This window comes from Agelaius tricolor, unplaced genomic scaffold (assembly GCF_023055355.1).
Source record: "Agelaius tricolor isolate 1412-34295 unplaced genomic scaffold, bAgeTri1.0.p SCAF_4, whole genome shotgun sequence".
Taxonomy (NCBI): Eukaryota; Metazoa; Chordata; class Aves; order Passeriformes; family Icteridae; genus Agelaius; species Agelaius tricolor.
Window position 1 is genome coordinate 51503026 of NW_027269264.1, and position 27090 is coordinate 51530115.

General features: G+C 43.2%; 1 protein-coding gene across 16 annotated transcripts in view; it reads right to left on the minus strand.

The window, feature by feature from the left end:
- Positions 1 to 27090, minus strand: part of CELF4 (CUGBP Elav-like family member 4) — a 712244-nt gene that overhangs the window by 528698 nt on the left and 156456 nt on the right. The window lies entirely within an intron of this gene.

Here is a 27090-nt window from a genome sequence, read left to right on the forward strand (position 1 = left end):
CCAGAACAAAGCATATTCCCCCTTATTCACTATCATATAGGTAGATAAGATACCTAATGAATTTGTGAAACCAAATGCCACACTTCTTAACTCCTCCTTTTCATAATATTTGCATGTCCTGTTCAAGGCTTCTAAAGCAACTCTGTGGCATAGACACAACCCACCTCCTGAATTCCATTCCTCTAGCTAAAATCCCATTTCTAATGGTCACAGCCAACTTTACCATCTGTGAACCCTTTGAATGGTGCTGACTGTATAAGGGAAAAAAAAAAAAAAAGAATAACATGGCATTTGGGAAAAAAAGAGGGAAAACCCCCATAAATTAAAATATGGATTTGTAATATTACTGACTTTCTAAGGTTTTTAAATGTTTATGCTGAACTTAAGTTCATGTAAAATCATGAGCATTTGAAGCACAGGATAAGCACTTTAAATGCAAGCCAAAGGAAAACAATATGCCCTTAGTACTATTTTCATTTAAACTGCTTAGCCACACACTTGCAGACATGAAACAATTCCGCTGAGGTCCTCCTGCACTCAGGAAATTCTTCCTGGGTCACTGACCATCATTTAAAGGGCACATCTCAGCCCAGTGTCCAGCGTGAATTTTTCAAATTAGCCTACAGTTGCTGCCTCTGCAGTACGCAGTTGTGCTCAAAACCCCTGAGCTTTTCAGAAAGGCCCTTAAGCCCATTTAACATTAAGGAAAAAAAAAAAAAAAAACAAAAACCAAACCCACAAATATATGCTTACTATATTTCACATGCTGTGCAAACACATACACAGGTCCTGTTTAAGTGAGACACCATCTCCCTTCAAGGCTCTCTGTTAGGCTTGTGCACCTTTCTGAGAGAGCTGCTGTGATTCAGCCCAAGTGACTGGGGCCTGGTGCAGGAGCCACTGTAATCCCGTGGCCTCTGCTACGTCCAGAAGGTCAGGGTAAATGATGTGCTCTGTCCTCAAAATCCTCTGAGTCCTTAATATTGAGGTAGGCATGGGAGAGCCTTTTGTGACGGTTGGTTCAGATAAACATCCTAACAGCATGATAGTGTTGGCTTAACCCCAAAGCTATGTCAGCTGTTTCTACTGTCCAGAGACCTTTGTGTACCAGGGATGTGAAAGTCCTGCCAACATCAGAGGCATCTACTACAGAGTCCGCCTCGTCATCCCTCCTTGAAACTCACCTTTGCAGTGACACTTCCAAACCACTCAACACCCACGAGGCAGCCAGTGTGCTATCACTGCAACTTCCCAACCAAATCATAATCCTCTCTCTATTACCTTGCTCTCCCTCCATCTGTTTGCTGTGGCCTCTCTCAGGCGTTCACATCTCCGAGCAGTTCAGGTCAAGGACCATCTTTTCATTTTGCATGTGGTAAGCACTTACTAGTCCAGGACTTTTACCTTCAAACAGGAGCTCCTGTGCCCATGGCAATGCATGCTATAATAAACCAACAACAGCAGCAGTCCTGAGGGCTGGCCCAGCTGGGAAGTACGACCAGAGTAGCTCATGCCAGACTCAAATTTCTTCAGGTTATCCACTGACTGTTGCTCACAGCACAGCAGAGAAGCTGCAGTGACACCAGAGCAGTTTCAGCCCCCAACTAGAAGCATGACAGACATATAGACACAGACAGAAAACCATCCCTCCTCCTGCACCATGCCCTTGTCCTTGGTCCCTTTGGACACCACTTCCAGCAGTTCAGTGCAGTCAGGACTGGAATCCTTGGGTCTATGCCAGGAGTGAGTGGAAAAATCCATCAAGATACTAATGTGGATTTAAAAATAACTTTACACTAATTTCCCACCTTAAAAACAACTGCAGCAATAAAAACCACTGCTTTCTTATTTCACTGCCAGATATCTGAAAACCTGCAGCACTAACTTAAGACTCCATTTTTCTTCTTCCTTTAATTAAAACAAAACAAACCCCTTCGGTCATCTATGATTTAAAAAAAAATAAAAAAAAGAGTTGTGAAATTATATTGGAGAAGTTATTTTATCCTGTTCCAGTACACTGAAAGCTCCATTTTCTCCAGAGGAATAAATTAAATAAGACCTTATTCTTCTGTTTATTTTAGAAAGAATAAGTCATGGCTTAAATAAACCCTTAAGAAGAGGGTGTTGTATTCCCCCAGAGTACTTTTGCAGGTATCCTGTCCCCTGGTCTATATCAGGCCAGCTCTGCTCACTTCAGAACAGGTAATATCTTTCTTCACTAATTCACTTGCCTACTTCCATATTAACCTTTCCAGAGAAGGCTCTGACTCCTGCATAATTTTATTGTATCTATTTCAGCAGGTCTATGGAAAATTTGGTGTTCCCAGATTTTTGCTGGTGTTCCCTTCAGGGATCACCACCGTTAGACTCAAGGCATATTCAAATGGGGTTTTAATGGCTTTGTAAGATACCAGAGCAAAGGGTTGCAATGGGATCCAGTTCTACTCTTTGGGAAGCCCTGTCCACTTATTCCAGTATAGACCCCAAGAACTTGGCTTTGAACACTGTGCACACAGAAGGTTTAGACCGAGGTTGTACATGAATAAATCCTTCTCTTTTCAGGACATTCAAGTGCATCCCTAGCTATCCATACAGCATGTGTTTCACTGTTGTCCAAAAAAGGATTGATTTCCCAAGCTAGTGCCACAATTTATAGGCAGGACTATGCTGTTCATGTAACTTTGATTTTCTTTTTTTTCTCCAAAATCCTTTGTTTTACTATCACTCCATGTACACAGAAAGGCTTGCAAAGCAACCTTAAAATTATATAGGGTCTCTCCTATACATTTTACAGTTTCAATCTGATGAGTTTTAAGCCAGCCTGGTGATTTTGAGCTCCCTGACACCGTTCTTGCTTTCCAAGCTGGGGATTCAAACATGCCACCTGGCAAACACAGCACCAACCCAGGTTTTGTGGCAGAGCTGCCAGCGAGTCGTTGGGTAACACTCTTAAATCAGCCACAAACCAGATGTCCCAGACAGTAAGGAAGCGTGCTGGGCTGCTGAAACTCTTCTCCTGAGCGGACATAAAACTGAGTCGTGTCCACTTGAGGGTAGGAATGCTGCAGGGTCTTTTGCACAAGCATGCCCCAGTGATCCGGGAACAAATTCTTTCCTTTCAGTCCATCCCTCTGGATTCTATGCACAGGGTTATGACTGTATAAATATTCTAGGGACCTGGGACTTGGGGGCTGAGTTAAGGAGTAGGAAGCCAAAGAAAATACATTTTAACTAGCAAGGACAGTTGCTTCTCCTCTTTCTGTCACCTTGTGGGCTTTAGCAATAGAAGGGATATTTTATTTGTATTTAATGAAGCCCAACAGTAGACTTGCTTATGAATCAAGCTGCATCATGCATAGAGCTAGAAAAAATATATATTGGGATTTTCTAGCTCGCTAGAGTTATTAATCTGGCTCAAAGCCTGCAGTAGGATTTAATATATTAAGTGAAATTGCAGGCCTTTGCCCCTGTCTTTTTGCTAAGACAACAACATACATACGCCATATTAGATTCCATTTTTTGTACATTTCAGATAAGGAGTGGATTAAATAATGAATGAGATTCCCATTAGCTTGAAATTTTGCTTATTTCAGGCAACCTCCTCCTCCCCCCCCTTTTTTTTTTTTAATCAAAATGACTCCACTGTGGAATATTTTTGCATTGATTTGAAGGGATTTTTTACGCACTCATTAAATTTGCATTTACACATCTGACAATACCTTTTTTTTTTGTGTCCCAGACACTGAACACTGCACTAGGAAAGAAAAAAAAAAAAAAGAAGAAACCCACTCTGCTTTTGCCTTGAATTGTGTGAAATATTTTTCTGAAAGAGTGTGTGAGGCTCTCTCACACTGGAATCACTTTGGGATTCCCCTTTGCTTGATAAATTCAAGTGAATGACTCCAGCGTGGCTTTGAGGGGCGTCAGATGGGGGTCATTGTAATTGATGTGAGACAGAGAGACACTGCTTTCCATCCTACACACTCTTTCCAGGTTTGTATGGCACTGTCCCTTGCAAAGCACATTCTGGTATTCCTGCCTCCAGGTCCTCAAGTATTGGCTTTCCACCATCCCACTAAGAAGTTATCTTTCCTTGGGCTGGTGCTGGAAAATTCCTGTTATGTTCAGAAAATACTAATACAGAGCTGTGAAATGAATTGATCACAGGCTGGAAGGCAAAGATTGTTTACTAAGTAAATGGCAAGTTTTCCAATGTTTTTCTGAATATAAGCCCCTGTCATGAGAAGACAGCCATGTCTTCTGATTGAGCTGCCCAGGAAAATGTTGAACCAATCTGTTTGTCTTTAGAAATACCAGCATTAGCTGACCAACAACTGGCTTGCTTGATCAGGCAAAGTGGTCAAGGTCTCTCCAAGTTACTACTGCCAGAGAACCAAAGCCATTTATGGTTAGACAAGGATTTTAGCCATCTCAGCTTCACATACTGGAGAAAAAGCTTTCCCTTTCTGCACTAAGCCTTTTATCAAATAGCAGTACAGGGTGGAAAGTGATCCCTCCCTATTGCCTTGAAACACTGGATGCAGGAATCATTGTGCCACCATTCTCCCCTTCTCACTATTGAAATGCTATATAAATATTTATCATCGTTATCATACCCTTAACAAAATTCTCCTGATATTCAGCTGAAAATTTCCTTTGCTTAATTTCCTACTACAACTTCTAATAAATCTTCCTTTGTACTATCATAAGCAATTCATCTCCTGCCTTGGAATTTACATCCTTGTATGTACATGGAGATAAATATCACATTCCCTTCCTCCCCCCTACCCCCAGTCATCCCTTAGCCAAGCTACACATATTTGGCTCTTTTTAATCTCTCCTCATAAGTCAACACCTCACAGGCCCTTCATCATTTTTGTGGCTCTTGTCTGAACTTCCTTCAATTTGTGCACATCTTAGTGGTGAGAAGATACCAAAATGGAGAAAATGGGATAGAGCCAGTTTCTGCTATATGTACTGCAGACTTGTTACTGACACTGTGTAGGGATCTCTCCATAGCCCATGGGGCAGGGGCAGGTGTCCTGGGGGCTGGTTCCTCCATCAAGGCATTCAGCTGACAGGAAACGGCACTCTGAAACTTCACACGAAAATAAACTTATCCTGGTCTGGCACCAGTCATGGATAGTTTCCTGGTCTTACACCAGTCATGGATAGTTTTCTTCCTCCCAGTCACCAAAAAAAAAAAAAAAACTAAAAAAACCCAAACAAACAACAACAACAACAACAATAACAACAACAACAACAACAAAAAAGCAACCCCAAAAACCACCCCCTTCAAAAAACAAAACAAACAAAACAATCAACCCAAAAAGAAAATGTGATCTAATGTTAGGAATAGGAATTAATGAGAGCAAGCCATCTTAGGGAATAACCACACCTAGGCTCAGTTACTCCCTTCTCCACTTAAATACCCTTCTGGACCAGGACTGCGCAATTCAGTGACAAAGGAAAAGGTCCTGAGTGACTGCATTTCTCTTCATTTTAGGGAGCTGCAGGCTTGGTTCACTAGAGCAGATAAAGCACTGAGATCCTCAGCCAGGCGTGCAAATCCTTTCTTAGCTATTGGGATATACTGGCTTCTCTCAGGCTGCTTAAGGAACAAATGCAGTCAGCACAGTAATGACCTACCACCCAACACATAATTATGTATTTTCACCAAAGCAACGTCCTCAAAATATTCTTTTTGAGTCAGAAAATCTCTGTGTTGGGTGCTACACAGGCAAGGCACAGAGCAAACAGCCAGCTGCCTCTCCACACACACTCAAACTGTTTCGGCTCAGTGCCAACAAATGGCAGAGGTGTACAAAGGGACAGTTTTGTTCAGCCTGAAAATCAGTGATTTCCACATGATGCCAGCTGACTACGGTTACTGGAGTTTTATTTACAGCGGTACGAGGGCTTTTTCATTGTGCAGGAAATAAACTACCATAGGGCTCCTCCCCTTTATCTCTTTTTTGCAGAAGAAAGATTTAGTTTACAAATCTAGCCCGTAACAGATCCTTTGCACTTTTATTTTTCCACCCAAAGATATACTGATTATTTACAAACACAATTAAATGTGGAGAGGAGGGACTGTAAATTGCAGGTACTCAAGAGAAAGGTCTACCAGCCCAAATTTAAAAGCTGTATTCAGGGAGTATAAAGTGCAGCAGTTCCCATGCACTTTAGTGTACAAACCACTTTGCAGAGAGAAAAGGGTGAAAATCATTAAGAGTTGGAGAAGTCAAGTCACCTGGCTTCTTTCATATCTCAGTCACTGTGTGATAATATTAAGCCATTTACCATCCTTAGAATTCAGCAATTTTGCACATAAATGGGCAGATCTTCCCTTTGCAGAAAATTTTTGGAAGTAAATTAAATGTATTAGAGAGGGCAGGTAAAGGTAAACCAATGACCTGTGTTTCCAAGCCTTCATCTATTTCTCCTTGGCTCACATGTGGATGATGTAGGGGCTCAAATACATTCATAAAGAAGTGCCACAGGATAAGGAGAAAGTTTCTTTCTGGAGTTAGGTTGAATTTCCCACTAATCAGGAGGGCCTGGAAGGTGCCTCCTCGGGCCCGTATGTTTCTGCCTGAGTATTACCATGGCCTTGCACACAGAGTTCACCCTATTTTTCAGAACAGAATTTCCCATGCATTTCCACTGCTGTCCTCCCCAGCTGCAGTCCCCGAAACTCCCATTAGGGAACTGCATTTGTGTGGTGGTGGTGGTGGTAAAAAGCCTCCACACTACAGCAGCCAGAGGAGAACCCACTGTGCACCCAGGGCTGGCTCCACTAATGGGCACATCCAGGTCCTCTCAGGGCAGGCCAGCTGTCAAAAACAAAACGTGTCAGGAACTGGAAACAAAACACAGAGCAATAGGGTTAATGTCTATTAGCCTGAGCCAGAGAGACTGTGGGTCTGGGTGAGGCATTCCTGAGGTGGCAGCTGCAGTAGCTGAAGCCAGCCCTTCTTAAGGTTAGATAAGCTTCAGCAGCAGCAGCAGTTTGGAAGACCAAATAGGTTATAATTATGCATCAATTAGATATGTCTGGCCCTGCCTTGCAGCTGAACAGAGGCACACTTTCCAGATCCCTACCAACAAGTGCACTGTAGGAGGATTTTCTTGATAATGATTATCTGCAATGTGAAGCTGATATACAGAGCGAGAAGGGAATGGATAGATAGAAAAGGCTGATTTTAATTTGCATGAGTGTTGGGAAAAAGGTCAGTGAGAGCAACAAGGTGAGGGGAAGCTCTTTCCACTGCCAGATTTGAGCAAAGTCTTCCCTGTGTTTTTTCTTCCTTTCCTTGCAGAAAAGAGACCCCTCTGTAAATCTCAAAGGCAGCAGAACTCTTTTGTAAGAAATCAGGAAATGAGTAATAAATACAGCTCAAAAGCAAAGGAGCTGAGCTAGCAACTACTATCAGATTGTTCAAAAACTGCTATTCACCCAATAAAAAAGGACGAGAGGCGGGTGGGAATGGGTGAAGGGAGAATCCACTGAAATGAAGACAAATAGATAAAAGTAACTGTCGTTCGCTTTCATTTTGTGTTCATGATATGTTCCTGTTTCAGACTCCAGTGTCCCACACTACCAGCTCTGTTTTCATTTTCACACCAGAGGAAGAGCTGTTGGAAGGACCTGCTCTGCCCCAGCAGCACGGTGTTGCTGGAACATCCTGCTCACCACGGACACGCTGTGTTTGTATGGCCCCTCTGACGGGCTCTGGGGCACATCTGGGCAGTCCCCTCTGTGCCTGGGCCTTTCACTGTCCCTGTGCACAAGCCCCAGCAGCTACATCAAAGGGACAAGGGAGAGCGAGGAAAAGAAAAGAAGCTGGAAGAGGCTTATTCTCTGCTGTTCTCTCCTTTTCGCCCACCACCTCTGCGGGAAGCTGTGGAAAAAGAGATATCCTACTGACTGATCAGCCATCCTGGGGAAAGCAGTTATCCATACTCCAAAACGCTAATGGGGAAAATCATCCCTCCTGCACTTGCCTGCAAGGGCAGAGTGCACTTTTTGTCCCCTGGATGCTGAGCACCAGGTTCATTAAAGTGATGCTTTTGCTCAGAGGAGCAATGGAGAGGAGCCAGAGTCTATTCTTCCTATCAGACCTCATAACAGGTATATTTATTCTGGAAATAAGGAAAAAAAAAAAAAAACCTTGTTCATATAAGGTCATACAATCAATGCTGCCTAGAACAGGTTTTATTATCCTTTATCTTTTCCAGGAAATATCTGCACTTTTCACACCAGTATTGTGTTCTGATGGGTAGGATGAAGTATGCAGCGCCACAGGAACAAAAGTCATCTTGACTTCAAATAGTGTTTGGAAAAGCTGTGGGCTGGGACCATTGGACTTGAAGGGAGGCATCAGTTCAAAGCTTATAGGGAATTGTGACCACCATTCTGCACAGAGATGACAAAATTATTGGTGCCTGTTAGTGATGCAAAGCCTCTCAAGACATTGTTGATGAATTACTTGGTAATTCCTCATCACTGTGCAGCAAGTTAAAAGACACTCCCACTGAGTTTTCATTAAAATAATTTTGTACTGAATTTGAAAAGAAATGTTTATTTAGCCACAACACTGATATGGGAGACTCTAAACTCTGCAAAATTGGGTTTTTTTCTCCCAGAAGATCAACATATATTTCTTTCAAGAGGTCCCTTCATCTCTCATTTCCTCAATGTCCTCACTCACATGCTGGAGAAGTAACAATTTTCATTCTCCCCCCAGAATCTTAGCAACTACAATTGCCACCAAATCCTATGGAATTCTGCTACTTTTGTCATCAAGTTGCATTTCTTAAGCAAAATGCTTTACATTTTCCCAAAACATTAATATTTCAAATAACTTTGGAGTACTGAAGCATTTTATAATGTGAGAAAATTGTATTATGATATTTTTCTTGTTTTCACAAAGAAATAACTGGGTGGAACCCCAGACAGACTAAATCAGTGAAAGTGTTGATGTCACTGCTGCAATAATCAGATTATTATACACAGGGAACACTTGGCCCCCTGTTAATCAATGCAGTCTTCTCTTAACCTGTCTCACTTTTGTTTTAAACACACCTTTACAGGTCCCACAGGGACACTGCTTGCTGGCTCCCTGGTGGAAAGTTGTCCTGCTTTTATGAAGTGTGAAAGTAGTTTCTTTCCCTGCACGCTTCGCTATTATTTGAAGCTTAGCCCCTGGGAGAATGCACAGCTTTTCAAATCAGACCCAAAGGAAAGTGTGTCATCAGGAGGAAAAATTTTGCATACTTAAAGTACCCCATGACATTATTTTTAATATCTGCAAAAGGGTTAATGGCTTCCTCCTTGAATTGAAGGTTCCAATGCCCGTTTATGAAGGTCATCATAAATCTGCCACAATTACCAGTTTCTTATCCCACAGCAGCTTTGTCAATCTGTCCATGGCTCCCTCCCAATGAATTCTGTTTCAAACTTCAATCCTTCAGTTACTAGGACCCAGAATGTCCAACAAATGAGGATGAAATAATAAATATTGTGGTGCTAGACCCAGCTAATGACTTTTCAAGTCCAGCACCTATTTCAGACAGTAATTAGGAGATGTTTGTGGATGACAAAAATAGAAAGAATACAAGTGAATCCCCCCTAGACAGAGCCTCTTATTCTCAGGAAAACAGCAATTATGGAAATTTCTCAGAAATGGCTTACATGGTTAACCATATTTAAGAGTCACCATAGGTGCTTCCTATGGAGATTTTCCTAAACCAAATTTGCCTAGTGCTTTTATTTATTTAATTATGTAAATCTTCCACTCCAGGAATACCTCTTAAACTTCACAGTGTCCTAAAACAATTGGTTCAACATTTTGCCTATTGCATGGGGTGGGGAGGACTTCTTTTCAACAGAGAAGCTTCCACATCTTAGATCTTAATGCCTCCACTCCAAGCAATCCTGAAGGTGCCCAGTTAACTTCTCCCCTCTTTGTCTCAGGACTGACTGTGCACACCCTGGCTCTCTCAATGATACAGGTATTTCTCAAGGACGTGGCATTTTTCTAAGCTAAGCAGCGCATCCTCCGTGCACTGTGGAAGCTTTGGAAATAATAATTGCTTCCTCAAAGTATGAGGCCAAGCTAATGAAGCTTGGCTTGCTACAGATTTGTATCTCAGGCCTCCCGTGCTCTCCCGTCTCGCTAAGCCAGCCTCCTCCATAAGTTCCACTTCATCCAAAAGCCTGTGAGCTCTGTGGCTCGTGCTGGGTGTGACACATTCCAGCTGCACCAGCTGCTGCCCAGGATAGACTCTGGCCATCACCTCCTCAGAAGGGAAATGCTTTGGTAACCCTTTCTTCTGCCAGTTCCAACCACTGGAACCACAATTACCATTGAGAGTTTCAGGAGATTTTAGATGTGGTTGAAAACGACTGATAGGTTAAAAAGGGTCTTGGGGGAGTGTAGATATGGAAATGGGGGCAGAAAGAAAGCAGGTGAGCAGATGTGGGTGGGTTGTGTGAATGAATAGGCTCTGTTTCCTTTGGAAACAAGACTAAAAACATAGCTCAAATCCAGGCAAAATGAAGGTTTGCTTCAATGGAGCCAGTCTGTTTACTGAATGTCCTTGCATCTGAACAGCCTCCTGCAGCTGGGCAGGCAGGAGTGAGAGGGGCAGAGCTTTGCTCTAGTCTTTTCTGAAGTCTGGGGTGAGCCCCTCTCTCAACAGGGAGCAAATCCTTCCTCCCTCTTATGTGTCTGGTGTGTCAGATGCCTCCTCTCTCCACACCCTCTGATGTTTCCTTCTGAAGATGAGGAACAGAGATGAAGCTCCAGTGGTAGCACACTTCTGTATCACAAAAGTCCTCCTAGAGTGATTAGGGAAAGGACACATCCCCTTCCAACATTCCTAAATATAGAGAATTCTTCACTAGCACATTTCCATTCTTCATTCTTTCTGTGGGTAAGTATTTGGGTGGGTCAGTGGGAAAAAGAAGAGGTATGAAGAATTTGATTCTATCTGATTGCCAAAATGCACACAAAATCTGTTCCAAACAGAAACAGAAGTATTAGAAAAATGAGGGAGAAGAAAAATAAAGAAGGCTTGGGATGGATATCTTTTCATAGCTACTACTAATTTTCAAATGGAAAAGACTCCAAGGGAAAAAAAAAATCAGCACTAAGAAGGAAGATTTCAAGCTAAGATAGTGAGAGGTCTCAGCTCCCACTACAACCAATGCTTGGATCCCATACCTTCTCTGTCTCTGAAATTCTGCTATTTGAGACATTTCTTTAGGGTCTAGGTATAGAAGCAATAAAAGCAGATGATTATGATGGCAGTAAAGAATCAGGAATGTCCTTTTCCTCTAACACTGAGCCTGACTATAGTAGGAAAACTGTTTTATTCCAACAGTGACTCTGTCTGTGCCCCAAAGGTTCTTGCCACATTTCCTGCTACAGGTTTAAAGCAGCAACTTGCACCTTTCACAGGTTTCTGTCTCCTTCTCCCACTTGCAAAATTACCACCTGAATCAGCAGGTCCTGCTTCAGATAATCTCTGCTTCTCCCCTCCTTCCTCTTAGTCTTTCTTATCCCCTCTATCAGAAAGTGTAAACCAATGGCCCTTTAGGTCAAAATCTTTTGTTTAAATCTCTGAAAGATGAGACTCAAAATGGATTTTAAAAAGGTCACAGATCTAAGCTTCCAATTCTCTGTGAACATGAAAAGCCTGAATCCGTTCCAAAATTCCACCAAGCAGAAAGACAGAGATGGGTAAAAATTTACATGGAAGCACTGTTCCTGAATGTGCTTCCCCATTTTCCCCATCCTCCCCATCTTCCCCACCTACAGCCTTCATATAGAAGCCACAGCAGCTTCCCTCTGCAAATCACAGAAATCAATAGTGAATGGGAAAATGTGTACTCTTCCTCTCCTTGCCTCACTCCTTATTCTCTTTTTCTATAGTGGCAATGCACAATATCCAGCTGAGGTATCTGTCCTTAAAGACAGCTAAAGCTAAAGAAAAGGGAAGGAAGAAAGAAAGAAAAACAAAACAAAACAAAACAAAACAAAAAACCCCAAAACACTCCTGAAAATAAAAGATGGGGAAGAAAAAAAAAAGCTGGAATCATCCAACAGAGAACATATTTCACAGGCTTTAAGGGGTTCAAATCACAACTGTACCTGATTACCACGAAGTACATCACTCATTTTAGAACCAAATTTACCCACACAAACTTGGTGTTCTTTCCCTGTTTATTACTGTAAGTTATTGCTCTCTGAAATGCTGACTCATGAAACTCAGCTTATGGAAAACGTTCTGTGTTAAGGCAGCAAATCCTCACACCATCTCAGCTGCTGCAGTTCATGTTTCTCCTACTACAAGTGTCAGCCAGGACATAAAGCAAGGGCTGTGGTACTCAGGGTTTCTTATTCTTGCTCCTAACACTGATGATTTATATGATACTGGGCACAATGCTCTAAATTAGACTTCACCTTTATCTATCTAGTTCTCTATAAAATCAGAATTGAGCACCCAGGACTCTCAAAACCAAATGTTAAGACATATCGAACTGCTTCCCTCAAAATGTAACATTTTTCTAAATTATATTTTTTTCAAAATTTTAAGTGTGTACAGGTTAGAAATTTATTCCTAGAAAAGATGTGAAATAGAAATTCAGCTTCTTATACAAATATGCCTTTAGCAGGAGAAGTTTTATGGAAGGTCCAAATAACATTATGCAAGTGAAAAATATATGCAGACTCAGAGAGGAGGAGAAGGAGAAACAGCAAATCTGAAATGCTGTCCCTCAACAGAGGAGTTGTCAGGTCTCAACAGTTAATGTTGTCAAAAGTGCTTTGGAAGACCCTCAGGAGAAAGGTGCAAAAAAGTGCACAATGGTTGTTATTTGCTTTCTGAAAGCTAAATATCACATTTTAAAGGCCACAAATGCACGAGTCCAGAAAGGTTTAGGCACCAGGAGGGAATCTCTCCCAGACAAGCCCAAACAGAATAGAACTGGGGAGACCTACTATTTACATCTGCCCTGCAATTAAGCAACAGTACAAACATAATGCTACAGCTTCCCTCAGCTCAGGGCTAAAACTCCTGGTCCCCATCCTGCGTGGGTCTCCTGCACATACTTAACTTGGGTTTCATTGAGTTCAAAAGGATTACTCATGCATGTAATGTTATTCATACGAGTGAGTGCTCGCTGGATTCAGGGGGGAAGAAAGCAACCCTTTTCAAAGATTCAGAATGTTCAGCAGCCTTTATTATTAATTATTACTCTGATTCACTTTTCATTTAATATCACGCTGCATTTTTCCCTCACATTTTGTAAACACACACACTCGCAGATCAGCATCTGCTGCTGTGGATTTCAGCAGAAACAAACCCAGTAAAGCACCATGAGAAAGGCTCTTCCTGATTTTAAGTCTGGATCAACAAAACCAAGGAAGGCCTACAAATCACACCTGACAGAAACCTCCTAAGTGATTTGAAATCACCAGGGGTCTGGATTAGGTCTGGGAAATGGATTTTTCTATATGCCCAAATAGAGAAAAAGTAAGATTGAAAAAAATAGCATTTTAATTGGATTGAATCTATGGGAAGCATCAATTTTGCATTGAAAAATAAAAATTATTTATTTTTTCCAAAACTTGATTTTTTTCTCTACTTCCCCTTTTATTTTATCAATGCTAAATCACTATTTTCAGAGGGGGGAAAACAAATCTTTTCATAAAATCTAAAGGTCAAATATCTAATTTCTCCCAAACACAGCTCCAATAAAACATTTGTGCTAATCCTAATTTGGAGACAACTCACAAATAATTCTCTTCATTTTTGAGATCCATTTCTTAGTCTTTCTAACCGGTATCTTTTCTGATAGAAAACTGGAAAAATCAAACCAACCTATCTTATGTTGTGTGAATTCTCACTGCCTTGCTGTTCCTGCACATCTGTGGTCTTACACACCTTAAGAATAACAAAACATGGGTCTTGGAGCTGGGTAAGAGGTTCTGTCTGTAACAGATGAAAAGACTCTGAAATGAGCCATCTTTCGGAAATATGGGAAAATGTCACTTCCAATGACAAATTTATTTGGTGACAGAGCCAGGCTGAGGACTCTACAGTCCCTTAGCACTCAGAACACACGGGTAGGTTGGGGCACCTCACAACTGAGAGTAGCTTTTCCCTGTGGAAATGGAGTTAGAGTTGCTGTCTCTTCCCAGAGTGCAATCTTGACAGAGACTCCCACATGTGCTTTATACAGACTGGGTTGGAAAAATCATGTTCTCCACAGGAAACATCGCCAAGTTTGTGTGCTGGTAGCTTTCCCCAGGGAGAATGAGGCACTTTCCACTACCTGTCCAGGGAAAGGAGAGACCTCCAACACCAGGATATGCAAACACTCCTTCCCGATCCTCCTTATATCAGAGTGATCTGCCCGGGTCACACACTAGGCCAGTGGAAGTCTACATCTTCTGAGTCCCATCCCAGTGCCTTCTCCACAGTTTAATGCTCTTCCCTTTGTTTTAGCTGATGCCCTCTAAACTGACAAGCCCAACTTCCAGAGCCCTCCTGGCCCCGTCTGTCATCCCAGCTGAAAGAAACTCCATTCAGGCTGTCCAACTTGGGCCAGCACGAGCAGGCAGAGCTCACAGATGGTTAAATGCATTTGACATTTCACTGCAGGGCCTGCAGCAGAAATCCTTGCCTGCTGTATCCGGAGCCCTGGATAGGAGCGAATCAAGGCTCGTGGCTCCGGCGCTGTGTGTGCACACTCTGCTGTGAGTTAATATTATTGGCTCGCCCCTCAATCATGCCTTTTCCAGCTAGCTGCTCCTGTCAAAGCACATCTCATTAGGCCTGAAGGCTCAATGAAATGGAAATTCATGTTTAAATTTAAAAACAACATATTGACCCTGGGAGCCAGTGATGTCTACATTTTTAATAACTTACTGAGAATAAAAGGAGTGTATGTGTGTGGAGGGAGGGGGAGGGCCGGGTGGCAGGAGGAAGAGGGAATGTAGAAGTGGAGGGAGGACAAGCGGACTGGGCAGACAGCCAGACAAGGACTCCGGTCCTCTCCACTTCCCTCCAGCCCCATTCTCACTTTTTTTGTCCCTCTTGCTTCGTGGAGAAGAGCTCAGGCTTCACTTGAAGGGACCTCATAGCCCCAAGGGGAGAGCATGTCCCTAATCTGGTGCTAAAGCAGTGGTGGAGGAGAGCCCTGTCTCTGCACACACACAGACATGCTCACCCCTGCACAGACACGTGCACACACACGTGTGAACCCTGGTCCCCAATCCCCCAGCATCCCAGCGAGCTGCATGTCCCTTGCACAGGGGAGTAGTGTGCTGCAGAGTAAACACGGAGCCTTTCGGAGGAGGAGGAGGACGTGGAGACAGCCACACTGCATGTGACTTGCCATGTGGCACAACCCCAGCCCCCCTGTGCCTCCTCTGACATCATTCCCAGGGAGGCACGTACAGCTCCTGCCACCACGAGGGGTTAGGTAACCCGGGGGGGGGAGGCAGAGACAGCGTGTCTTATCCTGTGTGATTACAGGAGGAGTGATGCTCCTTTCTGCTGGGCTTTATTGTTCCCTGGTAGCACCCAGGGAGATGAGGATGGGGAGGCAGAGGTGGGAGGCCCTCTTGTTGTGTGATCACTGTTGCCCCCATGGCAGTGTTGGTTTTTTTTAGATTTTTTTTTTTTTTTCTTTGAAAACAAGAGGTCTGACAACGTCATCTTGGCTGGGGAATCACAGGCTGTACGGATAAACCTGCTCTGGCTGCTGCATCTCCAGACAGAAATGGGTTGCTGTGCTGCTGCACTAGAGCAAGAGTCTCCTGGAGGAAGCTACATCCTAACAGGAGGCTAAAATCTGAGGAGAGCACAAAAAGGTGAATTTACAACAAGTTTTAGGAGGTTGTGTGTAATTGCTACAGATGAGCAAAGTACGCATATCAAACCAGGGAGAGCTGAGATCACTCTCTAAAGAGCTCACTGATTTCTCCTGTGCTCCCCTCCCTTTCTCAGCTCAGTATTCCAAGGGTACTCTGGCGTTGTCTCTGGTCTCTGACTCAGCCCTAGTCTTCTGTCTGGCTCAGAGGGATGTGCTTCTTTGTGTACCAGGAATATGAGCAGAGCAGGACTGAAGACTTCCTGACCTACATTCCTTCGAAGCTGTCCACTGCAATTCAGACTGGCCCTAAATATTGTAGGCAGGTGAATTTCCCATGTTTTTCTCACTTTTAAAATGAGATCTCCTATGTTCTACCACTTATCCCTCTGTTGTACTGAAAATTACCTTGTCCTTACTTCTAGACTACTTGCCATTAGCCCTCAGTTCTGAACTGTTTCCCATCTTTATTATTTTCCCTCTTTGAACACACTGATAATTTCTCCAGCATTCTTTATTTTTACGCTGATGGGGATTTTGTTTCATATTGTTGTCATTTTCCAGATGTATTTAAAGATTGTGTTCAAAGAGTTTAAGGCCAGATTTCTCTAATCTCACCTCGTTAACATGATGCACCACAATTTCCACTCACTTACTGAACACCTTGCCCTTGGCTAAAGCATCTTCTCTAGGAAGGGATCCAAATGTTGATTTGAAAACTTCAAGCAATGAAAAATTCACCCATTTGAAGTTATGACAAAGTTCAATTACACTCATTGATTACAAAAAAAACCAAAAGCATACTTATTTGTCATTTTTTGTCTGGCTGGCTTTCAGGAGTATTAGTCCTTGGTGTCATTTTCTTTGATAAACTAGAGATATTTTGTTGTTCACATCATCCAAGCTACAACATTCTTAAGCACTTCTCATCTTTTGCAAGCTTGCTCCATCTGCCTCACCTTCTCTTTAATTGCTGGCTGAGTGATTCTCCATCCCTGACACCTTTTTCCTCATGTTCCAAATACCACTACAAGCCCTCACTCATTTCCTGTCACTTAGGACACCCTGCTGCCTTTGTGAATAGTGGTTCAAGGATGTAAGGATGTAAGGACCTGTGGTGGCATTTCAGACTGGTGTGTAGGGGCTGTGAGTCCTCTCTGCAGGTCAAATACCAGGTACCCTGCAGCCTCTTCAGCCAGGACATCTCAGCAAAGGGCTACAGAAGTCCTTGGAGCTCCTTCCACAAGCAGAAAAAGAGGGAGGGGGCAGAAAATCCGCAGGGGTCACATGCAAAAGCTATTAAATAGCCTTTGGGCTTCTATTTTATTTATTTATTAAGCCAGACGAGGAGCACAAAAAGGTATGGAGGCACTTTGTTTCTTAATTTGTGTCTATTATCTATTGATATTTGACATAATGTCTCCACAGTTCTCCTTAATATCCCACTGTATATAGAATGTGACTAGCTCTACCATCTAATGTGACAGCTTAGGAAGATTAAAAAGAAAAGCTAAACTAGCAGTAGTTGGAGATGAGGAAAAGTAGCACATTTATGAATAATTTCAGCTGAATTCTAACAACATTGCATTCCCTGGACAGGACACATTTATTATCTTATTCACCATGACTACTGCAACATTAGTGATTTGTTACTGAATCAATTATTAATTCATATGAGTGAATAAGGCTCTGTCACTTAACCCTTCAGCTGACCGTGCCCACTACACACTGATTGCAATTTTAAACTGTTTTCTCTCCTCTTATCTTTACACTTCCTGAGCATCTGTATTAAAACAGATTGATGGTTTCCATTTCACAAATTTTTTTAACAAAAGGCACTTCTTTTCCTTGTACTTGTGAGACTGTCCCCTGGAAAGCTCCCCTTTTGGTACATCAGCTTGGTACCCCAATTGCCAAGGAGTCATCTGATTGGGTAATAACTTGATTTGTGAAAGAGACTGGTTAAAAAGACAGACAAATACACCTTCCCTCAAAATCTTCTTGGGTTCCTACCGCTCAGGAGCAAGATTTTTAATGGGTTGATGTGTTTAGTCACTGGGATATAAAAGCTTTCTAGAAAAAACATAGAGATAGCAGACTTTATCCTCCAGTGGTGAGATACAGGAACAGACAACATCATTGAGTAATCAAGGCCACCAATCAGAGCAGAAGCAAAGATTCCAGTAATACCCACACCATCTGATCTCACACTTGCAGCTTATACCACTTTGTCTGTCAGCTAACTAGGGAACCAGGGAACAAACTTGAAGAGATGGACTGTAATCAAGGCTCCATCATGGATTTACTGCCATGGGCAGTGATGGTCACATCTGACTTTTGTTACCCTCCTGCCTTTGAGAAAAGACACTAGGAAGAAAAGAGAGCATGCTAAAATCTTCTCAGGATCTCTTACAAGCAATTGAAATGACAGTCATTAACTTACTCCTTGTCATGTGCAGAGCACAGCCTCTCAATGGCCATTAGGCAGAAGGTAAAAACAACCATTTTAATAGTACTGTCAATTAAATTTATTATGATTAGTCACTAAACTGTGCTTAAACCCCACGTGTATGGTCACAGAAGAAGGCAAGCTCCAGGCCAGGAGTATTTTTTATCTCAAATTCTTCTATAGTCCTATAGTCCAGTGGCTCTGCCTGACACAGGCAAGATGCACCCTTAGCTGCATTCCTGGTCCCCCCAAGCATACTGTGTCACCTCAGGGTGACCATCAATCTGTCCTGTGTTGACCAAAACAGTCACTGTTGTACGAGTAAAGGATGAATTATGTATTCACCTATCCACTCCAACAAGCAGCAATGTCTTAACATAAGGAAAGGAAAAAGTTGCAGCATCCCATGAGTGTTCTTGGACCTCTCACAAAGCTTGAACCTATTCATGTTCATCATTCCACAGCGCTGTCTTCAGAAAATGCTATAAAATGATGTGAGTAGGCACCACCAATGTGCCTGCTGAAACTTGATGGTTTGCTTGGATAAAAGAGTACCTCTCGCATCCCAACCCTTTGGAAAAGTTGAAGGCTTTTCTTTTCCTCCACTCTGCCCTTCTCAGTCCCTTACCAAAAAAGTTTCAGCAGAAGTGATTAAATTTCAAGACAACGAAAAATGATCTGGTGTTAAACCTTAGCCAAGACCTCTCAAAGGGACTGGTGTATGTTTACTGAGAAATTGTTTTGCAGAAGGTAGAAAAATGTTAGTTTCTGTGTCATACCTTTGAAGCTCATTGACACAAGGCCATCCTTCATATCTATTGCAGAGGGACTGAGTCTCTAACAACGACACCCTGGCATCCCTTGGATTATCAGAATTACCTGGGTAGCAAAGGTCAGTGCATACAAAGCCAGGAAGATAATGCTGAAATCAACAGAGATCTTCCAGTTGACTTTACTGCTCCCTCAAATGAAGTTTTCAGGGCATATGACTCACACTCTTACTACTAAACTGCATTTCTCTCACTACAGTGTACATTGAGGGTCAATACAAAACCTTAATAGCCAGGTTTTCCAGGATAGCACTTACATGAAAAATTTCCACTAATTGTGCTTTGTAGCTGTTTAATGAGAGACCAGAATAAGCAAAATAACATTTTTAGGGAGGTGATTGTTAGCTGTGCTTACTCACAGCTAATGCCAGGCTGTTCCTCTCAGTGTTATCACCTGATGTAAAGGTTTCTACTGCCATAAAAGGACTAAAGGCATCCAACTTATGCATAAAATCTCTCTTCCTCTATGCTCCTCTGAACTCACTGTCCAAGCTCTGAGCACCACAAGAACTAAAGTAAATAGCCTAAATGACGACAGGTCAATTAGAGGATTGAAATCATGTCCGATTTCATAATCTGAGGTGTTATAAGTAACACAGAAAGGATTTGTCTACACCCACAAGAGTAAATATTTGATTTTTATCTTGACATTGTCCTTTCAAGGAAAGTCAGAGAGGGGAACAGAGAGAGATTATAAAGAGGATACTAATGCATTGTAAAGCCAATGCTTTATGGATTACAGTGAGATAGCAGAAGGAGGATGACACCAAGTCCTTCTAATTGTTAGAGAATGGGACCAGTCTTTACAAAATGACCCATTCTGTCTACTAAGAGAGGTGTAGAAGGCCTTGAATAATTGCTCTGTGTGGCAGTCACAACCAGTATTTCTGCCCCACACATGGTGAAGTCACACAAGGTAGGACATGGACGGACGTCCAAATACAAAGACAAACACAGATTGCATGATTTGGTCAGAGAAGGGGTGTATTTAAGATAGTCACATGAGGAGGCCAATAGGAAAAGAAATAATACTCAACCCTCTACAGTCCTATTAAAGGAAACAGAGAGTGAGGCCTGGTTGCTTTTTTTGGTCAATTTTTTGTTGTTTTGTTCCAATTTTGCCCCCACACCTGTCTCAATATTCTTCCATATACCAATTCTTTCTGTTTTGATAAAGAAAAGGAGATTTTAGGTCTTAAAAGTTATTTGCATGAATTTTACTCCATGCTCCAGAACGTGAAACTCATCTCTCAGTTTGCCACAATACTCATTGCAATTAATGTGGCTGTGAAAGATGGGCAAGGTCTCAGCATCAGCTGAGCTGGGCTGACATGGAACTCAGGAAAACAAAGCTACTCATGGAAAACATTTGTTTATAAAAGCCTAAAAGGACAAAAACAAACAAAAAAAAATCCTCTATCATTTAAGCCTGTCCATAAATCCCAGTAAGACTGCAAAGTTGCAGCTTGCTTGGTATATTTTATGGACAGAGATCTTGCTGACTTGGCTGACACTAGCTAGGAGGCGGGGAAGGCAGGAAAGTTGAGATTTGGGGTGGGTAAACATTCCCATCCATCAAGTGATTGGATTTGCAACTAAAGCTGTGAAAGCCACATCAGATTAATGTTGTCAAGGCAGGAACGATGTGAAAATCATCTGTCTTTAATTCAAGTGACAGTATCAGGGAATACTCACTTAGGGCCAGGGCAGTTCTGGACCCTCAGTACTGTTCAGGCCAAGGTGCAGGGGGAAAAACTCCCACCTGATTCACACCATGTACAACAGGAACATCTCCTCAGCCCTTTGCACGTGGTGCAGAGAACGGAGGGGAGGGTGGAGGACAGGGTCCAGCAACCAGCCCTGCAATTTCCGCTCAGCTCCACATCTCTTTTGTTCAGAGCAAGATGCCCCAATTGTGCTGAACCATGTGAAAAAAAAACAACCTACAGAGGCTTTTGTTCTCCGAAATCTCTCATCGAAGGAAAGAGCTGAGGCTGAGCAATTTAATTCACTTAGGACTTTTGTGTCTTAATCCATGGAGCAAGGTTTTCAATCAGCGGTGGGGTGACAGGGGAAGGCGGCTCTCTGTGGTCTCCCCAGGGTGCAGGGCAGGAGGGAGGCGAGGAGCTGAGCCCTGATCCATCACAGAGCCCCACCCAGCCCGAGAGGAGCCGGCCAGGCATTGCTCCACACCAGCTTCAGGGAATGCAAAGCAGCTTACGCGTGTAGGTCATTTCAGGACACTAATGATAATTAAAACGAACCCTAAAACACACTCGCACACCAAATGACGGCGGGAAGTAGAGTCTGTGGGTGAAGAGAGAGGAGGTCCAACTCCTCCCTAAGGGGGCAGATGGAAGATGAGCAGGAAACAAATTAGCTTTAAGAAAACAGCATGTGCAAGGAGAATCTGTGGGAAGGAGGAGACTAGGGAAAAAAACCCAAAACAACAAACCAATGAAACTAAACAATCAAATTAAAAAAAAAACCCAACAACCAAACAAAAGAGGAATATCATTTGGACTGTGAGGGCAAGGAGACAAAGAAAATGGGCTAACAACCCTGATTGCACAGCTTGGACACTACCTTCAGCATATGTGGGAGTCAACTGCTTTCCATTCCCAGTCCCCTCACTCTTATGTAGCCCTGCCAGGGCAGGGACCACGTAACACCCTGACACTGAAACAGGGGGAAGTTTACCAGGGTGTGGGAATGACCTCCACTCTCATGCAGAATGGGATGTGCTTTGCTCCCTCCTCACCTACACCCCGATCCAGTGTTTCCAGCTACCAAAGCATCACTGCTTGTCCTCCCCACTTACAGATTGTCTCTGCAGAAAAAATGACCCGAGACCAAGATTTCTACAGTACTTGGAAATCAGAAGTCATCTGAGGAAACAGAGCAAAATTTTCTTTATATGGGTCCCTATATATACACATAAATCCATCCACACACATACAAACATGTTCCCCTGCATCCCTGGCTTTATGAAAGGTTTGCTTCTACTTTAAGGACACAGTTCAGGAAGGGCAGCTGTTGAATCACATTTCTCCATAGAGCATGGAGCTCTGAAGCTAAATGTTATCATGAAAATCCCTGTGGGCTGAAACTGGGAAGGAAAAACAGACTCCTGACCTGCAGTTGTTAAAAATGGCGCTTTGCAGAAGAATGGTAATGTGAGGTGCTATCTTACAGTGGGTAGAAAAATAGCACTGTGAGTTCAAATTGTGCATGCTTTTGGTACCTTGAAAACCAAAATAAAACAAAAAAACCCAGCACTGCATTTAATCACTATCAGAAAGTAGTATTGGGACAGGTCTGTGGTGTGCTGAGAGCTCTTCAGATAATCTGACTGTGGTGTCATGGTTAGAAGTTGTGTCATGGTTAGAATATGCATCTGCTCTTCAGATAATCTGACCGTGGTGTCATGGTTAGAAGTTGTGTATTGCTGCTCAAGTCAGGTTGGTCTCTGCATGTGCAGGTGTGAAAGGGTGTGAAATAGAGAAGTCCAGGTAAGACAGAGAAGGAACTCTCTACTCTGCTCTGGTGAGACTACACCCAGAGCACCGCGCCCAGCTCTGGGGTCCCCAGCATAGGAGGGGCATGAGTTCTCAGAAGAACTCACTCTGAGCTCAGAGAAGGCCACAAAGATGAGCAGACAGGTGGAGCTGCTCTCCTATGGAGAGAGTCTGAGACAGCCAGGGCTGTTTAGCACAGAGAACAGAAGGCTGTAAGGTGACTCTGTTGTGGCCTTTCAGAACCTAAAGGGGATTTACAAGAAAGCTGGAGAGGGACTTTTTGCATGGGCATGTAATGGCAGGACAAAGGAGAATGGCTTTAATGTGAAAGGTAGCAAAAATATTCTTTCTTTTTGGGTTGGTGAGGCACTGGCACACAATGCCCAGAAAATAGATGCCCCATGCCTGAAAATATTCAAGGCCAGGTTTGATGGGTCCCTGAGCAGCATCATCTAGTGGAAGGGGTTTTGGTGAGACAATCTTTAAGGTCCCTTCAAACCAAAACACTTCTGTGTCCCTGTGGTTCTAGACCTCGTTCCTCCCAAGCTCTGACTGCTGTAGGGACACACGATTAACAAGGCTGGAGAGACCCAGGTGGGCTGCTGTGATGGCTTTGAAGCAGCTGAGCCCATGACACCAAGATCTGGAATAGATCAGCTAGATCAGCTAGTCAGTATGTTTGAAGGTCTCCAAGGCCTGGATGCTGACACTAACACCTTGTGACAGAGCTCTCTCTGCCTCCTGCCCCTAGATGTGAACCATCAGCATCTTTTCTCCTTCTCACTGATCTCCTCTACCAGAATCTAGTCTAATATCTACAGATAGATCCTGTTCACTCAAGATCTTGTCAGGAAACCTGGTAAATAGTGAAAATTTCCACAGAAAGAGAAAGCCAGCTCAGTGTTACTGAAATAATTAGAAATGAGTTGAACTCAGATGTTAGCAGCTGCATTTACAAATGTGAGGTGGAAACAGAAACGCTGCTTACACCATGTACACTGCACCTCTGACAGTCATATCAGCTCTTTCTTGACAGCTTGGGGAAGAGAAGTAACTGTCATCCATGGTTTTCAAAAAGAAATCAAGACCCCTGTGAGGCCAGACAGCTACTGAAAGTCTGATCTGAATTTACTGCTGCAGACGGAGGGGGAAGTAAATGGCACTTTATGAACTCCATCATTTATTGACTCACCAACATTGTTTGCTTTTGGGGAGGCTGGTGATGCTTTTAAAACCTATTTTTCTTCACACTGTAAAGGGAGTTGCATTTGTTTGACTGACTGCACTGGCCTGATGGCAGCATCACCACCTCATGTGGCTAAGCAAGCTCCTTCTCTCTCATTTGAGAGCTGAAAATGCTCCATTTCATAGCTGTTCTGCCTCAAGCCTCCTGACAACTGCTATAAAGATATCCCCTGGAAACCCCATGTTTCTGCTGGTCCAGGAGCATGCTGGTGCACATTAAGCAATAATAACTGGGAACACCCAGAGCTCTAAGGAGCCTCCAGAGAGAAGACAGAGTCCCTCTGCAGCCTGTGCTGCTGAGCATGGCCACACAGATCTGCAGCAGGCATCCACCTCAGTCCTTCCTACCTCAAACACTGGTCCAGCAGAACAAATATGGTTTTAAGATCCTTGTATGCCTTCAGGAAAATTGACTTACATGAGAATTGCCTTCCCTAACTGCAGCCAGAACAGAAGTTGGGCCACAGTGGATTGACCCTGGCTGGACATCAGGCACACAGCAAAGCTCTTTTGCTCTCCTCCTCAGCTGGACAGTGGAGAGAAAAAAAAAAACAAAAGGATCATGGGTCCAGATAAGGACAGGGAGAAATCACTCACCAGTTACTATCTCAGGCAAAAATAGATTTGGCTTAGGGAAATTAGTTTAATTTATTACAAATCAAATCAGTGTAATGAGGAGAAATTAAACCAAATCTTAAAGCACCTTTCACCCACCCCTCCCTCCTTCCCAGGCTCAACCTCAGTCCTGATTTGCTCAGCCTCAGTGGCAGAGGGAGCTGGGAAATGGGGGCTGTGGTCAGTTCATCACACGCTGTCTTTGCTGCTTCTTCCTCCACAGGGATTGGGCTCCTCTCACCCTCCCCAGTGTGGAGTGCTTCCCACAGGAGGCAGTCCTGCATGAACTGCTCCACCCTGGGTCCTGCCCATAGGTTGCAGCTCTTCAGAAACACTCCCACTTTCCCATTCCATACTTCCAGGAGCAGGCTGCTGCAGCTTGTTCCCCATGGGATCACGAATCCCACCTGCAAACCTGCTCCAGTCTGGGCTCCTCTCTCCAGGGGCCACAGGTCCTGTCAGGAGCCAGGCTGAAACAATGAGGGGTTGTTTTATCCTCAGGAAGCTGATTCATGGTCCTTCTCTCATACTAAGACGAGAAGTGTAAGAGCCAAATACTTTTTAATTGCCGTAAAACAAGTGTTGTCAAATCCATCTCAAACCCAGGGACAAGTTCAGAAGACAATGGGAAAGGAGGGTGGGAAGAGGTGGAAGGAGAAGAGAGGCAAAGAGAGACATATGTGCACCAGGGGTAGTTTGGATTTGATATTAGGAAAGCTTCTTCACTGAAAATGTTGTCAAGCACTGGAGGATGCTGCCCAGGGCAGTGGTCACCATTCCTGTGGGGATTTGAAAGATGTGCAGGTGTGGCACTTGGATTAGTAGTGGGCTTGGCAGTGCTGGTTGGACTGGATGATCCTAAAGGTCTTTCCCAACCTTAAGGACTCTGTGATAAGGAGAGCTGGAAAATTAGATGTTTATTAAGGAACATTTCTGTACTGCTGGTAAGATACACCAGAAAGAACCGGGGATGGGAGAATCAGCGGAAGCAGCAGGAAGGGGGTGCAGGGGCTCAGAGCCCCCAGGCAAGCCCTGCTCCCCCTAGGAATGCTGCGCCTCTGAGGAAGGTGTGGGAGCAGCCTGGCCTTCTCAGTGCTGGGGGACACATCTCTGCTCTGCTCTTCACATCCACTCCCACTTAAGCTGCCACAGAATAACCTTGTGCTCCCCGCTGTGCCACTGTGCAAGGGCTGGCAGGGGAAGGGGCTCGGGGATAATGAATGAAGCTCTATATTAGCCACAAAAGCACAGGACAGTCAAATGAAAGGGTAAAAGTATGGTCATGAAAGACAAGCAGTCACTCCGACTGTGTGCTGGAGGTAATTACTGCTATATAAATAAACCAGAGGGAAAAAAAATCTTTTAAAAATCTAATTACCATGCAGCACTGTGGGTTTCAACCTTGGTCAAGTACAGGCAGACCTGATTTACGCTCCATCATAAAATCCTAAGCACGAGGCTGGTCTCCCTCTCTCTTTACAATATGAGTCAGGGAATCAGCACAGGACACTTCTCGGAGAGGAGCTGCCTGATAGATAGATGTGTCCATGTCTGGGTGGGTCAGCATCTCCAACAAGCCCAGGACTACACAAGTACACCACCTGCATGTCTATTTATCACAGTTTTCTGTCTGCAAGAGCAACATCTTTTTTTTTTTTTTTAAAAAAAACCTAATTCTCTCAAACCTCTGTTTCACTTGCCTTTTTGTATTTGTGATGATTAGTATTTCTCATGACCCTGAGTAAGGATATTTCCTTCTTGTACAAATCGGTCTTCTCTCTTTCAAGCATGTTGTGAGGTATTTCTATGAAACTCCTAATTGTGTAGGAAAGGGAAACTGAGGTCGGGGCTTAATTTATCACTGACACTTTTGTCTCCTACTCAAGCAAGAGTTTTCTATTCTGTTTTATTTTTTTTTAAATCTCAATGTGAATGCCTTACCCATCATCCCAAGACAAATAATCACCCAAACTTAGATCTTTATTTCCTGTATATTTGCTTGTTGCAAGACAGAAATCACCCAAGAAGAACAGTGGGTGAGTCAAGTGCAGCAGCTAACTTTAAATGCGTCACCATTTTGAACTTGCAGAATTGAGGCACATTCACTAGCAGAGCAAAGTAAATCCTAAAGCCCATCTGATTCCCCTCATGTGGAACCAAGTGCTACACTGCAGCTTCTTAACTGCAGAAACACTTCTGAGAGCAATCAAGTCCAGGCTGGATTTGCAGCTCCTCGTTCAGAGCTGTTGATATAAGTGGACAGGAAGCAGATTTCCCATCATGAGCAAACAAGAGACATGTTTTTCCTATTCCAAATTGAGAGAGAAAAATCAGAGCCTATTAAGTCAATAATTTTTGTCAGTAGATAAGCGTTCACACACAAATATTAGGCTGTGAAATATCTCGTATGAATTTCTAGCTACAACACTTTAAAAACACTGCAACTTCGCTCAACAGATTTCAAATCTCAGTGTTGGTTAGATCTGAAAGCCAATCATGTTGCTTAAAGCCATATCAAAACAATATGCTTCAATAATTCCTAAA